The sequence below is a fragment of the Pristis pectinata genome, chromosome 38, assembly GCF_009764475.1.
Source record: "Pristis pectinata isolate sPriPec2 chromosome 38, sPriPec2.1.pri, whole genome shotgun sequence".
In the NCBI taxonomy this organism is placed as follows: Eukaryota; Metazoa; Chordata; class Chondrichthyes; order Rhinopristiformes; family Pristidae; genus Pristis; species Pristis pectinata.
The window spans coordinates 11,734,654-11,752,311 of NC_067441.1; the positions used below are offsets into that span (position 1 = coordinate 11,734,654).

Consider the following 17,658-nt stretch of genomic DNA (forward strand, 5'->3'; position numbering starts at 1 on the left):
CCTAGCAGGAAAGAACAAGTAGTCACAGGTAAGGTTTTCCTTGGAATTACTCCCCTTATTAGAGTAGATGTAATGGCAGTGAGGGCAGAAGCATGCTGCAGCTGTAGGATATGGGAGATCAGGGACACCGGTAGTATCCCTGCGGACTCCAGCTGCAGGAGTTGCGTGAAGCTACCTCTCTTGACTGACTGCATTAATGAACTGGAGCTGGAACTGGACGCACAAGGATTGTCCTGAAACAAGAGTTGGTCATCCCTAAGGTGTAGGCAGAAGATAGTTTGCTGAACAGCAGGAAAGGTAGAGCGAACAGATTCCCCTGTAGCTATTCCTCTCAGCAACTGACACTGATGTTCGATGACCGATTAGGGCACAGCCTGGTCAGTGTCACTGCGGCCTGCTTGAGGTTCAGCCAGGAAGGGTAACGTCAGGCAGAGCAATAGTGATGGGAGACTCGATAGTCAGGGGCACAAACAGGAGTTCTGTGTCTGCAAAGAGTGACGTCCGGATGGTGTGTTGCCTTCTGGGTGCCATGGTTGAAGATGTCTGGAAACAGCTGCAGAACATCCTCAAGGGGGAGTGGGAGCAATAAGAGGTCGTGGTGCACGTTGGCACCAACAACATAGGTAGAAAGGGGAACAAGGTCCTGCGTAGTGAGTATAGAGAGTAAGGAAAGTGCCTGAAAAGCAGGACCACGATAGTAGTAATTTCTAGATTACTCCCGGTGCCAAGTGCTAGTGAAGGCAGGAATAGAAAGGTAGCTCAGATGAATGTGTAGCTGAGAAACTGGTGCAGCGGGCGGGGCTTCAGTTTCTTGGCTCGTCTGGGACAGTGGTGATTTGTACAAGATGGACGGATTGATCCTTCTTGCGACGGTTGACGGGACTGGAGGGGAACGAGCTTGGCAGGAGGATGGGAACCAGAGTACCAGGTCAGAAAGTGGAGGAATTGAGAGGAATGTAGATGTCATGACCAGTAAGTCTGTAAGGAAGGATAGGCAGCAGTACGGTAATAGAAACGATGGGACAGACGGGTTAAAATGTCACAGAGTCACAGAGTTATACAGCACGAAACAGGCCTTTCAGCCCAGCTCGTCCATGCCGACCAAGTGGCCTTCCTGAACTGTTCCCATTTGCCTGCATTTTGTCCACATCCCTGTAAACCTTTCCTCTCCATGGAACTGTCCAAATGCCTTTTAAATGCAGTAACTGTACCCACCTGTACCACCTCTTCTGGCAGCTCGTTCCATATACGCACCGCGTTCTGTAATAAAGCTGCCCCCACGTCTCTTTTAAATTTTTCCTCTCTCACTTCAAACCTGTACCTGTAGGTTTGGACCCCTCTCCCCTGGGGAAAAGACATTGTATGTTTACGTGGCCTATGTCATTCATGGTTTTATAAACCTCTCTGAGGTTACGTACACTCCAAGGAAATAAATCTTCGCGCATCCAACTTCTCCTTATCACCCAAGCCCCCATTCCCAGGAACATCCTCAAATCTCCTTTGCACCCTCCAGTTTAATGACCTCAGTCTGACAGCAGCACACCCAGAACACAGTGCTCCAGATGCAGCTTTCCCAACGGCGTGTACAGTTGTAACATGATGTCCTAGTTCCGGTAACCAATATTCTGACCGATGAAGGCAAGCATGTCAAACAACTTCTTCACCATCCTGTCTACCTGAGTTGCCACTCTGACGGATTGAGGTCCCTGCACCCCCAGGTCTCTCCGTTCTACAACACTCCCAGGGCCCGACCACTTACTGTGTTAGTCCTGTCCTGGTTTGTCTTATCAAGATGCAACATCTCGCATTTATCTGCCGTTACTCAGCCCACTTACCTAGTTGATTAAGATCCCTTTGTAATTTTAGATAAGTTTCTTCACTCTCCACTATAACACCCAGTTTAGTTTCCCCTGCAAACTCACTGACCAGGCCACCTGCACTCTCATCCAAATCTTTCATATAAATGATTCTGATATAAACAACAGCAGACCCAGCACTGATACCTGTGGCGCACCTCTGGTCACAGGCCTCCGGGTTGAAAAACGACCCTCTGTCCCCTACCATCGAGTTAACATTGTGTCCATTTGACCAGCTCACCCTGGATCCCATGTGATCTTACTTTCTAGAACAGCCAACCATGCGGAACATTGTAAAAGGCCTTGTTGATGTCCATGTAGACAACGTCTACCTCACTTCCCTCATGTTCCCAGTTGCCTCTTCAAAAAGAAAGAACTCAACCAAATTTGAGAGACACAATTCCATGCTGACCATCCATACTCAGTTCTTGACTTTCCCAATGCAGGGAGATCTGTCTCTCAGAATCCCCTCCAAAAACTGTCCTGACACTGATGTTAGCCCCACCAGTCTGCAGCTCCCAGGCTTTTCCTTGCAGCCCTTCTTAAATAACAGCACAACATGAGCCACCCTCCAGTCTTCCAGCCGCTCACCCGTGGCTTTTGATGATACTGGTATCTCCACAAGGGGCCACACAATGTCTTCCCGACCTTCCCACAATGTCCAAGGATACACTTGGTTATGATTCAGGGATTTATCTACCTTGGTGCATTTTAAGACCTCCAGCACCTCCGCCACTCTCATGTGGTCTCTCTTCAAGAATCTCTGTCCCGATTTCCCTGCCATTCATGTTTTTTTCCACAGTAAATACCGATGAGAAATGTGTGTTCAGGACCTCACCCATATCCTATGATTCACATACAGATGATTTTGTTGATATTTAAGGGGCCCTGTTCACTCCTACTATTTAACTGTTGTATTGGAAGCGTGTTTCTGGGTGTTGGGCTTAGTGTGGGACTGATTGCCTCTGCTGACTGACACTGTGGAACTGATGAGCTGTCAGGGTCTCTGTGCTCTGTAACGTACCTGGTGTGTGAGAGACGGAGCTGCTGCTCTGTTCCTTGTGCCTCGGGAGGTGGGAACATCAGAGCCGATTGAAGTCTCTCCCTGTGGGAAGGAAAAGGAAACGGGATCAGTGGGGGAGAGGTAAAAGCCAGACGGCTGTGTGAAGCGGCCGGTGCAGCCAGTACCATTGTGTGAGGCCGCTGCAGGGCTGCAGCTCTCAGTTTCTGTCGATCAGCAGAGGGCGGCAGCTCCACACCAAGTGAGGGACACACACACCGCCACATCCCGGCACGGATCCGGGAATGGGACTGCCCATGGAGCAGGGAGATTTACACAGCTCGCATTTCCACTCACCCCTCCCGGCGGACTCTCCGCTCAACCGGAGCCAAGTAGCCGCTTTATAAACTGTGTCTCCCGCACTTCTCACAGGCAGCCTGCAACAGACGGTCTTTGTTAAAATGCCCCCACCCTGAGTGCCCCGCTGTGTCCACTGCTCACTATCCAGTAACACACCTGGGGAGACTGGAACCAAACCGGGAACTTTCCCTCCTGGTCTGGGGAGAGGAAGCAGCAGTGACCGTCACCGGCAGCTCCTTACCACTCCGCCTCCCCCGCCCTGCCCACCCCCAGCCCGGGAACTGCCTCACCCTCCCCACATGTTCAGGGCCCAGTCCCTGCCCCACTCTGCCTCTTCCCCCCAGCCGCCGCCTCTACTGCCCCGGGTCCGAATTCCATGCCGATCTCTGAGCCCATCTGCGGAGCGGCTCCCAGAGTGATGCGCTGCTGGAAGGAGGCTGCTGTCAACGCCCTGCCCCTGGGCCCGGCAGCTCTCCATTTCCGGCTGTTTTAAACCGGCTCCCGCCGCTCGCTGAGGGAATGGCGCTCACAGGCGGAGCTGCAGCACGCGGCGCATGTGCTCTGCCGCCAGCTGTCAATCACGACCATGGGCGGGGCTACGCGGCGCATGCGCTCCTGTCTGCCTGACGTCACAGAGCGAAGCCCAGCCGGACCTTTCCCCAGTTCACTTTGATCAGAGTCTGAGCGAAGGGTCCGGGGCTGGGGGAGGGACAGGGTGGCTTTACACCCGGGACCATCCGCTGTAAAACATATCCACTTGGGATCGTTCTCTGCAAAGTGTTTCAGCTATTCCTGAGGCTGAACACAAAGTCCCTTCTTCTCGGGAGACTCTCCCGTCCCGGGCTGTCTGCTGACCGGCTTGTTCCAGATTCCGTGTGTCCGATGAAATGATCACTTCAATCTCTTTATCGCTTTAACTTTTGTTTTATTCAAAATTTCTCTTGTATTTGACAAACACGATGATGCTGGCAGGAACTTAGCAGACCAGGCAGCATCCGTGGAGAAAAGCAGGCGGTCAACGGTTCGGATTAGGATCCATTGGAAACAGAAGTAAACATCTCCCCGTCGGGGAATTGAACCCCGGTCTCCCGCGTGACAGGCGGGGATACTGACCACTATACTAACGAGGAACCCACAACAGTATGCGATATGTCACTCGGTTGTCAGGGTACCGGAGGGTTCACAGCTTCACCCCGATTTCTGTTGGTTGACTGTTAAACCGGCGCCTTCAGACACCCACCTCACTGTGTGACTGGAGGGGTCTCAGGATTCTGCGGCCATCCATTCACTGATCGTGTTCAAGGACCGGCTGGAGGAGGGGCTCCTATTCAGATGTGATTGTGAACTTGGTGTAAGGAACATACATAATCAGGATTTACTTCTTGGTAACTAATGCAGGAAAATATTTGTATGTTATCAACGAAGACAGTGCGTTGTTGGTTCTAACCAGCCTCCGCAGGGAGTGAGGAAGGGTGAGGTCTTTCTCTGATCCTTGTATTGGTATTGCTTTTGGTTTATTATTGTCACTTGTACCGAGGTACAGTGAACAGCTTGTCTTACAAACCGATCGTACAGGTCAATTCATTACAGTGCAGTTACATTGAGTTAGTACAGAGTGCATTGAGGTAGTACAGTAAAAACAATAACAGTGCAGAGTTAAGTGTCACAGCTACGCAGAAAGTGCAGTGCAATAAGGTACAAGGTCACAACAAGGTAGATCGTGAGGTCAGAGTCCATATCGTCGAAAAAGGGAACTTTTCAATAGTCTTATCACAGTGGGGTAGAAGCTATCCTTAAGTCTGTTGTTACGTGCCCTCAAGCACCTGTATCTTCTACCCGATGGAAGAGGAGAGAAGAGAGAATGGCCAGGGTGGTGGGGTCTTTGATTATGCTGGCTGCTACACGAAGACAACGAGAGGTAAAGACAAGAGTCCAAGGAGGGGAGGCTGGTGTCCGTGATGCACTGGGCTGTGTCCACAACTCTCTGAAGCTTCTTGCGATCCTGGCAGAGCAGTTTCCGTACCAAGCCGTGATACATCCAGATAGGATGCGTTCTACGGTGCATCGGTAAAAGTTGGTGAGAATCAAAGGGGACAAACCAAATTTCTTTAACCTCCTGAGGAAGTAGAGGGGCTGGTGAGCTTTCTTGGCCGTGGCATCGACGTGATTTGACCAGGACAGGCTGTTGGTGATGTTCACACCCAGGAACTTGAAGCTCTCAACCCTCTCGACCTCAGCACCATTAATGTAGACAGGTGCATGCACACCGCCCCTTTCCTGAAGTCAATGACCAGCTCTTTTGTTTTGTTGACATTGAGGGAAATGTTGTTGTCATGACACCATTCCACTAAGCTCTTTATATCCTTCCTGTACTACCACTCATCGCTGTTTAAGATACGGCCGACAACTGTGGTATCATCTGCGAACCTGTAAATGGAGTTAGAGCAGAATCTGGCCACACAGTCGTGAGTGTATAGGGAGTAGAGTAGAGGGCTGAGGACGCATCCTTGTGTGGCACCGGTGTTGAGAATAATCTTGCCGGACCTCACTGATTGCGGTCTGTTTGTTAGAAAGTCAAGGATCCAGTTACAGAGGGAGATGTTGAGTCCTAGGTCTCGGAGTTTGGTGACAAGCTTGCTTGGTATTATTGTATTGAAGGCAGAACTGTAGTCAATAAACAATAGTCTAACATATGTGTCTTTACCGTCCAGATGCTCCAGAGCTGAGTGTAGGGCCAGGGAGATGGCAACCGCTGTAGACCTGTTTCGCTGACAGGCGAAGTGCAATGGGTCCAGGTTGTCTGGTAGGCTGGAGTTGAGGCGTGCCATGACCAACCTCTCAAAACATTTCATGATGGTGGATGTCAGAGCCACTGGTCGGTAGTCATTGAGGCATGTTACCTTGCTTTTCTTTAGTACCGGAATGATAGTGGTCTTCTTAAAACAGGGGGGAAGCTGAGATTTAAGCAGGGAGAGGTTGAATATGTCCGCAAATACTTCTGCCAGCTGATCAGCACAAGATCTGAGCAGGGGCCCGGGACACCATCTGGGCCAGGTGCTTTCCTCGTGTGCACTCTCCGGAAGACTGATCCTTGTGTCAGGACTGTGAGTCAGGCTGTTTTTCTCTTTCCATTGGTGCAGTCTGCCCCGCTGGAGCACAAATTGGGATCTTTCCTCTGTAAAGTGTTGCAGGTGTTCCTGAGCCTGACTTCTCCACACAAGCCCGCAGACACAGCGTGACCGTGCGGGAGTTGATATCTGACAGCATCAGTCCCGGTTTAATGTGCTCGGAGTGACGGACTCGGTCACTGAATGTAACACCGAATGGCGCTGAGCTACAGACTCTCTGAGGGGATATTTGGGGAAAGAAGCTGAACACAAAGTCAGTTCTCTTCGGGAGCCTCTCCCGAGCCCGGGATCACTACAGACTGGGCTGTTCCACATTCCCGATCTCTAAAGAACTGATCACTTCAACACCAAACTCTCTATTTTTTAAACATTTTTTTTAAAATTCAGAATTGCTTGTCTTTTTCCAGTTATATTTGGAAACCGAAAAAACCGTCTCCCCGTCGGGGAACTGAACCCCGGTCTTGCACGTGACAGGCGGGGATACTGACCACGATACTAACGAGGAACCGATGGAAAGATGTAGTCGGTCATTCGGTTGTCAGGGTACAGGAGAACTCACAGAGTCATCTCGAATGTGTTCGTTGACTATAATACCAGCACCTTTCAGACACCCACCTCACTGTGTGACTGGAGAGGTCTCAGCATTCTCCAGCGATTCAGTCACTTACTGTGTTCAAGGACCGGCCGGAGGTGGCGCTCCCATTAGGGTCTAAATGCATGTGGTTGAAAAGGATAGTTCTAATCAGGATTTATTTTCCCATTTGCTGATGAGAGAGGCAGGAAACGATTTATCGCTCTTCGACTATTTCAGGATCGACTCTCACTTCAGTCCGATCCCTGGTGAATCAACACTGGACGCTCTGTGACTCCAGTCTGTTGGAGGGTGGCGAGATCACCTGGAAGGAACAGGTCCTGCAGCAGAGTGAGGAATGACCCGTCAGGAAGCAGCTCGGGGATTGGTGATCGAGTCACAGAGTCAAACAGCACTGGAGACGGTTCAGTACCCGAATGGCCTGCACATTAGTGCGGCCATGGTGGTATAGTGGTGAACATAGCTGCTTCCCAAGCAGTTGACCCAGGTTCGATTCCCAGCCATCGCATTTTCCAGAGTTTTAATCTCCCGAAATAGGGACTGTCACAAGAAAACCTCTTGAAAAACAACGATCTGTACAGAGCCCGAGGTCTCGAGTGCTCTACTTGCTCTAATACGTGGGTAACTTGCTGAATTCATTTCGTTCTATAAGTGAGGTTTAGAGAGATCCCATTGCCGATTCATTAATTATCACTTACTGTGAGCAGGTCAGTGGGTCAGAGAAGGAATTCCCGTCCCTCACCTTTCTCCTGGTAAACCGATGAACAGATCATTCCAGCTTCTGGTTCTCACACAGTCACAGATTCCCACAACAAACTCGGACACATGCGGTCGCCCCATTACATAAAGGATATGGAGGCTTTGGAAAGGGTACAGAAGATATTTGCCAGGTCGTTGCCTGGATTAGACGTATGAGCTATATTGGGAAATTGGTTTACTATTGGACAAACTTGGGTTGTTTTCTCTGGAGCGTCCGGGGCTGAGAGAAGACCTGATAGAAGTTTATAAAACTATGTGAGGCATAGATAGGGCAGGCAGGCAGATATATTTCCCAGGGTAGAAATGTCAAATAGCAGAGGGCATGCGTTGAAGGTGAGAGAGGGTAAGTTTAAATGAGTTGAATGTAACAGGTGTTTTACACAGAGACTGGTGGGTGTCTGGAACAGCCTGCCAGATGCAGTAGTGGAAGCAGCTATGATACTGTTGTTTAGTAGGCTGTTAGATAGGCACATGGATATACAGGGAATGGAAGTACATGTGCAGGGATTGGGGGAGGGGTAGGGATATGGATCGTCCAGGCAGAAGAGTTTTGTCTACTCCTGCATTGTTCGGCACAGACATGGTGGGCTGAAGGGTCTGTTCATGTGCCGTACTGTTCTGTGTTCTATGATCCCAACATGTCCCAGATGACGTGATCACACTGAGTGACGTTAGTCTGTTCACCCCCCGCTCCCTGTCTATGTTTACCCCGTGCAATCTCTCCCCTCACTCCCCCTCCGTTCCCACACGGACTGCACCCGGAGATTCTGCACTGACAGGTGGAATACAGGGTCACAGGGTATCACAGCACGGAGATATCCATACGAACTGTAATATTCCCCTCTGTGCTCAAACCGTCTTCCAGCACTTGTCTCACAAACGTCTCTGCCTTAGCGATTTAAATGTTCCTCTGGATACTTCATCAATGTTGTGAAAGTTCCTGCTTCCGCCACCCCCTCAGGTCTGGCGGTCCAGACACCAACCACCCTTTGGATGAAAACCTTCCTCAGGCCGTCTCCAATCCCCTTCCCCCTGTACCGGAACTGGATATTGCTGCCCGTCACCTGTCTGTCATTGTGGTTGCGTGTTTCCCCTTTCCATGGGTGAGGCCGGCCTGCCCTGGGTGTCCCACAGCCCCGTCACGTGATGTGTTTGGCCTCACCCTGTCAGAGATGTTCCCCTTGTTCCGCTCACTGCCCACTCCCCACCTTCCCTGCTGCTGAACATTCACTTGTTCGCTCTCTGTCCCGGTTCTAATGACGGGTCTTGACACTGAAACGTTAACTCGCTTTCGATTTCCGCCTGACCTGCTGAGTGTTTCCAGCACTTTCTGTTCTACAGCAGAGCACAGCCTCGTACAGCAGAGAACATTGTGTATTGGATTATAGCTGAGCACAACAGGGACCGTCGTTCTTCTCTCCGGACCTGCCCACATAAAATGATGGAATGCAAGGAACTTCGATATTGAAACGCGAGATTTTCATTCTCCGTGAAGTGAAATGTATATTGTGGGGATGTGTGACGTGACAGTGTCCTGTTGTGAAATGTTCAGCTGAAGAATAGCAGAGGATGGTTTCGATCCATCGACCTCTGGGTTATGGGCCCAGCGCGCTTCCGCTGCGCCACTCTGCTGTTGGGCAAACAGTTGCATCGTTCTGTATTCCCCACTTTTATTCTTCTTTGTCGTTTTCCTTTCCGACTTAACACAGTTTCTTTTGATGGTTTCTCTTTTCTTTCCCCTCACTTACTACTCTATCTCTTCCCATTCTCTCTCTCTCCTTTCTTTGTTCCTTACTTCAAGCCCTATACTGTTACCATCACTGTTCTGTCTGTGATCTCTCCCGGGTACAAGGTAAAATTAAGAGGCGCATCTCGAGAAGTTGGCGATGCAATATTACAGGTGATTTATCCATGTCAGATGACACTTTCCCAGCTCTCTGTGTCTCGGGACAACATCAGGTTTGAATTTCACAGTCCGAGTCCATTCTGAGGTCTGTCAGAATTCTTTAGAACTATAGAACCATAGAACACTACAGCACAGAAAAACAGGCCATTTGGCCCTTCTAGTCTGTGCCGAACAGTTATCCAGCTCGTCCTATTTACCTGCACCCAGTCCATAACCCTCCAGACCACTCCCGTCCATGTATCTATCCAATTTATTGTTAAAACTCGAGTGAGCCCACATTTACTACATCAGATGGCAGTCCGTTCCATACTCCCACCACCCTTTGAGTGAAGAACTTCGCCCTAATGTTCCCCCTAAATCTTTCCCCTTTCACCCTAAAGCCATGTCCTCTCGTACTTATCTCTCCTAATCTAGGTGGAAAGAGCCTATTCGCATTAACTCTGTCTAAACCCCTTATAGCCCTCATACCCCTTATTTGCAGCGACTTGTTCCAGGAATTGTTCAAAGTTCAAGATCACTAGCATGGAGATGGCGGGGATTGAACCCGGGAATTCATACATGCAAAGCATGCGCTTTCCCACTGAGCTGCATCCCCACTGCATCTCCGTAATTTCAGAAGTCCGCTCTTTTCTGGGTCTCACCTGTTGAGCATAAAACAGAGGTATTGGAACACAGAGAACAAGGCTGGCAGCGGCCATTCGGCCATTCCCGCGCCACCATTCAGTGCGACCATGGTTCATCATCCAAGTTCAATCTGCTGTTCCGCTCTCTCCCCACACGCGGTGAAAACATTTTGGGGCCGAGGCTGCTGGGAATTAAATCAAAACAAGAAATTAGTCCGGGCAAGACCGTTAGGTTCAAGGATATCACCGGAGGAAACAAAGACAGTCCAGTGAAAGGGATGCAGAACATCCGGACTCCCGGACGGGAGACCCCGCAGGGAGGGCTCCCACTGAGCCTAGTGAGGCAGCAGCAGGGACCGGTCGCCTATGGACAGCGCAGTGTTACCCAGCTGACAATGACACGCACAGCAAAAGCTGCCGGATCGCCAGCGTCCCTGGGTGGGCTCGAACCAGCAACCTTTCGGTTAACAGCCGAACTCGCTGACCGATTGCGGCACAGAGACAACCTGAAGGAAGCGGGAATAAATGGGTCATTCCCGGGTTGGGAGGCGGTGACCAGGGACCAGTGCTGGGACCGGCTTTTCACAATCTGCATCATTGGTTTGGATCAGGGACTCACGGACAATATAAAACAGAAACGGCAGAAACACTCAGTACGTCGAGCAACATCCGTGGAGAAACAGAAGTAAAGGTTCTGGTCGGAAACAGGGTCAGGAGTGACCAGGACCACTGCACCGGAGAGAATTTCCAGGTCAACGTCCCAAATTTCTAAGGGAACATTGAAACGCAGTAAAAACAGTGTTATTTATTACACTGAATTTTCACTCCGGGACCAAACAATCAACAGCCACTCAAAGTTACACCGGTTCCTCCGGCCAGACCTGCTGCTCGCGTAGTCAGCAGGATTCGAACCTGCGCGGGGAAACCCGAATGGATTTGTAGTCCATCGCCTTAAGCACTCGGCCACGACTACCGCGCTCCTCAAAGCCCGGCTGCCAGAAGGACATTGGCCATGGGCTGGGACGGACGGGGACAGCACCGATCCCGGAGTCAGAGAAACAGGGCTGATCCTGAACTATAAACAGGAACTGCTGGAAACACTCAGCAGGTCAGGCAGCGTCTGTGGAGAACCTGAGTCGATGACTTTTCACCCTGAACTCCTGGCGGGCATTTGGACGGAGGGAGTCTCACTCAGGGCGGGACGGGGTTGCCTCACCCCGCCAACACACCCCCAGACCTCCCAGTTTTCTCTCAATCTCTGTCTGGGGGCATCAGCAGCAGGGGCAACTGTTATTGCCGTTCCCCAGCTGCCCTGGAGAAGGTGGTGCCGGGCCGCCTCCCTGGGCCACTGCGCTCCATGTGGTGAGGGAGCTCTCACTGGGTTCTCAGTGACGGGGCTCCAGGATCCTGAACCGGCGCCCAGGCAGTGATGGCGATGGGGGGACTCTGCAGGGTGCCCCGGGATGGGCGGCCGGGCCAGTTTCACTCTCCTCCTCCTTTCTGATCCACCCGATAGGTTTGCCGGTTCGTCACCAGACAACCCCATTGGGGTGGCCTGGAGTCACATATAGTCCAGAGCGGGTGAGGACGGGGGGTTTTCTTTGCCCAGCACCCGGGATTCAGCAGGTGGGTGAGACTGAGATCGGTTGGCGGGGCTGAGCTGATATTCCGTCTGCTGTCATAGTGCATTGACCTGACACTTCTGTCTTCTCTCTCCACGGGCGCTGCGTGACCTGTTGAGTTATAGAGCATGTTTTGCTGTTATGCGCAATTTCCAGCAACCGCAGTATTTCTGGGCTGTTTGGACCCGACGCTGGATATACAAGGGCGGACATGGACTGGGACGAGACTGTCATTGGTGCGTTAAATTCTCCCCTGACTTGCACAGGTGTATCTTAATGAGTATTAAGGGAACGGAGGATCCTTGGCGTTCATGTGCAGATACCCTTAACGTGACAACAAATGCAGAAAGGGTGTGACGCATCCAAACGGGGGAGCTCCTTCAGGAGGCGGTGCATGGAATTTAACAGCAGGGTGGCTTTGTTCCAAACATGTTAGAGTTTGAGTCGGCCCACTCTGGAGGGCTGTGTGTAGTTTTATTCGCCACACTGTAGGGAGGGCCAGATTTCGCGAGAGAGGGTGCAGAGGAGATTCCCCAGGATGTCAATTACGTTGTAAAGGTTTTTCCCTTTGGAACAGCGGAGCTTGCTAAGTGATGTAATTGGGGAGTGTGAAATGACAAAGGACATAGGAAGAGTAGACAGAGAGAAGCCGCTCCCGTTGCGATGGGACTGGAACAGGAGTACACGGACTGGAGGTGAAATATCCGAAAACGTTGGGAGGGTTGAACACCGAGGGAACAGAGAATGTGGCCTGAGACCGAAGAAGGAATTCCAACGTCCAGTCCGCGAGCTCAGGGTGCAAACGGGAATATTCTTGTGGAACCGGGAGAGTGACTGAGACTCGGAATGAAGACATGACATCGGTCTGTGCAGAAGAAGGGGACAGAGTCCTTGTCGGGAATGGAGGGAGTGTGAGGAGAGAGATTTCACAGGGTAAACACAGACACGAGCGAGTGACGTCACTCAGTGTGAGCACATCATCTGGGCCATGCCGGGCATCTGTAGGCATACAGTTTCCTGTAGGCATCTGGAATACAGAGAGACTGAGAGGTGCAAAATGCGTTGATCCGTTCATTAATTGAGGGGGAAAAGATGAGGGATGAGAATTATATCCCTGATCTGCTTTCAAGAAGTGACGAAATGATCTCTCACTCTCATTACCAACCTCAATTTTTGAAAAATTTTGTATGAATTTTTACTCGGAAATTCATCCTTGGCTGTGCTGACGCGGCGAGTCTCACCTTTTGCAGTTCCAGATGTCCTCAATTTAAATTTACTCCAACGTTGCAGTTTCTGTTCCGTCCACCAGATGTCCCCATCCTCCAACAGACTGTTTTTTTACACAACGCAGAGGAGTTATTCAGCTGAGAGTCGACATCTGCAACAGCTGATGAGCTGTGAATAGAGATTCTTGTAACTCACATCAGCTCTGAATCAATCAAAATCCTACCTTTTCAATGTTACATAGTTTAATTCAAAATTAAGTCGCATTACCGGCAAGTCTCTACGAGGAGCGATTTCTAATAATACCCCAGAGCACTCCGATCTCACAATAGTCAAGATATTTCTGTTCCTGGCCCAGTGTAGTTTCTGGTCAATGGTAACACCCGGGGCTTTGATGTTCGTCAACTCAGTGATGGTAGAACAAGGGAATACCGATGTCGAATGATTGGACCCTCTCCCGTCGGCGCCGGTCATTGCCTGGAACTTCTGTTGCGAAAACATTACTTGTGAATGGTCAACCTATCCCTGGATGTCTTGGTGCACGCAGGAATGGGATGCTTCATTTGCGGGGAGTAGGAAGATAACTAAATCGTCAGCGATCATCGCCATTTGTAATGGAAGGAAAGACATTGATGAAACAGTTGAATGTGGCTGAGCCTGGGGGAGGAATCCTGCAGTTATATCCTGGGGCTGGGATGATGGACAGCTGACAGCTACAACAGTTTTCCACTGCGCGGGAGATAACTCTGATCCTTGCAGTGTCTTTCCTTTGGTTCCCGTTAACTTCAGTTTTATCAATACTTGATGCCGCGCTTTGCCAAAGGCTGCATTCATTTCAACCGTCGACACCCTCTGCGTTATACTGTAGGAAGTCATGTTGGAAACAGTGAATAATTGTTGGTGACCTTCCAAAAATCTTTGTTCTCTGGAACAGTTCAATCTTGTACATGTCGCTTCTGTCCCACAGAGATCCCATCGGTCCAAAAATCTGAATCCCTCCCCCTGCATTAACTCTTCAGCCGCGTATTTGTCCGCCACATCGCCCTGTTCCTACCCTCAATCGCCGTGGCACGACGAGTAATACAGATATTACTACCCTTAAGGTCCTCCTTTTTATACTGTTTCCTAACTCCCGATATTCACTCTGCAGAACCTCATCCCTTTTTCCTGCCTGTGTCATTGATCCCAATGTGTGCAGTAACTTCTGGCTGCTCACCCTGCCTCTTGAGAATGTTCTTCAACGGCTCAGAGGCATCCTCGACCCTGGTACCAGGGAGGCATCACACCATCCTGGAGTACATTTAGAGGCCACAGGATCTCCTGCCTGCACCCTACCTATCTCGTCTAATATTAAGAATGTGGTTCTACTTTCACTCTTCGTTGCTGCGCTTCAGAGCCAGTCATGGTGTCACAGTGGGTCGACAATCTCTGGAGTTCAGTGAGTGAGAGGTGATCTCATTGCACCTCACACTCTCTGGACCCATGGGTTCATGTCAGAAGCAGATGGATGATTTTTAGAACTGATAGGAAGTTAAAATTTAAAAAAAATAACTCATATTGCAGAAACATAAAATAGCCACAGGAAATGCTGAAATACTGAGTAGATGAGGCCACATCTGTGGGAAGAGAAAGGAGTTAAAGTTTCAGGTCAAAATCCTTTCCTGCATCTTGCAGGAATCTTCTGTTCCCTTTTCAGTTCTGACGAAAGGTTTTTGACCTGAAACTCTGTTCCTCTTCCCACAGGGTCTCAGTATTTCCTGCGCATTTTTTGGTTTGTTTTGCACCTCAGCAACGAGACCATTCGGCTCATCGCGTCTATGTTGCCCACAGATAATTAGTGGACTTCCAGGAGCAACCAGGCCCACTGCGCAGGAGAGAATTTCTAAAGTAGAATTGAACATGTAGTCGGGAGGTTAATTGTCCGTTTAAAATGCTCCTCGTGTTCAAGTGAGTGGAGGAGTTGATGGGAATTTTGTGAGGATACAATGGGATCAGTGTAAACCGATGATTGATGTGTGGACCCAGTGTGTTGAATGGTCAGTTTCTGTGCTCCGTGACTCCATGACCATGACCCAGTCACACAAGAGCTCAGACTGCAGTGACGAAGGACAATGATTTATGAAGATATTCGCAGCAATAGGACATTTCAGCTGTGGAAGAAAAAAACCATGGAGAAGCGGAGGTAACTTTGTTGTCTCTGGAACAGAGGAAGCTTCGGGGAGAGGTAACGGCTGGATACTGCCATTTATAAAACAGTTACATTTTGCAAGTGGATGTTAATTCGAGGGAGAAAGAGAAGGCATCGGGCATTATAGAGAGAGGGTGGGGAGAGAGAGAAACAGAGAGAGAAAAGGAAAAGACGTTGAATAAAAGGAGCGGGTCATGACGGGAGCAGGGGACGGCAGAGAGAGAGAGAGAGCCGAAAAAAATCCTGCAAGCGCACAACAGATCAGATAACATTTGCAGAAAGAGAAAGCGTGGTTAACGGTCCAGGTCGAAATTGCGTTGTCAGAACCGGGGAACAGGGGTAAAAGTTCGTATCAAGCTGAAAGGTGAATGGGGAAGGGAGGTGTGGGACAAATTGGGGGATATCTGGGATGGTGAGACCGGGCTGCGGACGGGATCAGCTGTCACTGTTGTTTCAGAACTCCATTCATAACACGATCTCCACTTCCCACAAGTGGGGATGTGCGGCAGGGAGCAGGTCGGCAGATTTAATTTTAATGTTTCACACCATTTATTTCTGATGTTCAATGATTTTCACAATCCGATTCAGCGGGTATTTCACAGCGTTCTTCAGTTCCTGTCGGAATGTGCTCTGAGCAACGGCGTAAATTCACGTGTTGGGCAGGTGCTGAGAACCTGCAGCATTCCTGGTGTGAATTCTGCGATATCACGGGGATCAGCGGAAGAGTAACTGTGGATCTTTGAAATTCGATGATAGATATAAAACCTCACCTGTGTTATCCACAACAGAATGAAACCGGCCGTTATACTGAAGAGTAAAACGATGGATTTCCTTCGGTTCTCCATCTCCGGGTCCTTGTCATTCTCTCCATTGCAGCCGCCCCGGAGCCCCCTGCGGACTCTACTGGCCGCTAAAATCCGTCTGCCCGTCGGAACATTGTGCAGCAAAATCAAAAGGAACGGGACACAAGGGGTTAAATGCGGCTTACCAACTCAATTGTGCCCATGCGGGCAATGTACTGAAGCTCAGTTTAAGAGCACAGTTCCAGTGAACATCATCAATTATTTCTTCAGACCCGTATGTAAAGTACCTTGGGACAGTCTCTGGACAACCCAGCACACTCACTGTCCCTATAACCACAGCCGCCGCTCTCTCCGTGCAATATTTTTGCTTTCAGTTTTTCACAACAAATAACCACAAATCGATCGAAGGTGAAAGCAACTTTCAGCCAGACAGAGACCGCAGTGCTTGCAAAAACCAGCCAACTACCGAGACTGCACACGGCAGTGATGCGGAGGAATGACCGCGGAAAATAAAACACAACAGTCCACGTCAGCAGGGGGTCCGAGATAACGACCATGAGACCGGCCGCTGCCATTCCCACCAGGTAGCGAGTGATGCATTTCCACAGACCGCACTTTCCCCGAGACAGTATTGCAATCGCCACCAGGTTAACTGGAATTTAACTGGAAACAAAGAAATTACTGACCAGACCCGAAGCCAATGCAGGAGTTTGACAGGTCCCGGTGACAACTCCACTTTGTTGCTGCATCGAGCTGTGGAAACTCGTTCCTGTCTCCTCCGAAGGATCCGGAGTGTCCAGAGAGGGCGTAGAGCCTGTATGGACACAGAAGGAGATTACGGCATCGTGTAAAATGTGTCAGATCTAGATTAGGATTCCTAAATGTTGACTTCAATTTGTAGTTGCAGGGAAGTTCCAGCTGGATAACTGCCTCCACAGAGGCAATAAGGGATGGACCAGCTTTACCGGCGCCGTGCGCGTATTTTGCTGAATGAAATGAATAAACCCGGGCAGCAGAATGCGGCGTTGTTCCAACAGCCAAACACGAACTACGTGCCTTCGCCGCACTCCCTGTCAGTTGCGGAACAATTAAAGAACGGATAAAAAACAAAAGAAAAACCTGGAAGGACTCAACCAGGCAAGCAGCAAGTCTGGAAGGGGAAACCGGTTAATGTTTTGAGTCCACGACACTTCCTCAGAACTGTTTCGGGGAAAACCCGTGACCCGAAGCCTTCACTGGTTTCTCGTTCCAGACACACTACTTGCTGGGCTGAGTGATTCCAGCATTTTCTGTTTGCGTTTCGCTTCGTATCATCTGCCATTTTGTTGGTTTTACAATGAAGGTCGGCTCATTTCAACCGGTACAGTGCGGGCTGACACAACCTCACAGCCAGAGACAATGTAGAGGGCTTCAGCAACCAATAGAAGTCTCAGTGCAGTCGTCCGACATCTGGAGCGGTGTTAAATGCAGATATAATATAAATATATTTTACAATATTGTTAATCACAATGTTGTCTCTGAAGCCAAGTGCATTTCACTGAATTCTTCATAAATTGTCTCATATTCAGTCATTGCATACTTATTTATTTCAAAAAAT

The 17,658-nt window shown here is 49.8% G+C and overlaps 4 non-coding genes across 4 annotated transcripts; all 4 read right to left on the reverse strand.

The window, feature by feature from the left end:
* Nucleotides 1–4,274: 4,274 nt before the first annotated feature.
* Nucleotides 4,275–4,346, reverse strand: trnad-guc (transfer RNA aspartic acid (anticodon GUC)). Its single transcript has one exon. It is a non-coding gene; the product is annotated as a tRNA-Asp (tRNA).
* A 4,909-nt stretch (nt 4,347–9,255) lies between these two features.
* Nucleotides 9,256–9,327, reverse strand: trnam-cau (transfer RNA methionine (anticodon CAU)). The gene has a single exon. It is a non-coding gene; the product is annotated as a tRNA-Met (tRNA).
* A 1,326-nt stretch (nt 9,328–10,653) lies between these two features.
* On the reverse strand, nt 10,654–10,727 carry trnan-guu (transfer RNA asparagine (anticodon GUU)). The gene has a single exon. It is a non-coding gene; the product is annotated as a tRNA-Asn (tRNA).
* Nucleotides 10,728–11,115: 388 nt separating this feature from the next.
* On the reverse strand, nt 11,116–11,197 carry trnac-aca (transfer RNA cysteine (anticodon ACA)). The gene has a single exon. It is a non-coding gene; the product is annotated as a tRNA-Cys (tRNA).
* Between the last annotated feature and the right edge of the window lie 6,461 nt (nt 11,198–17,658).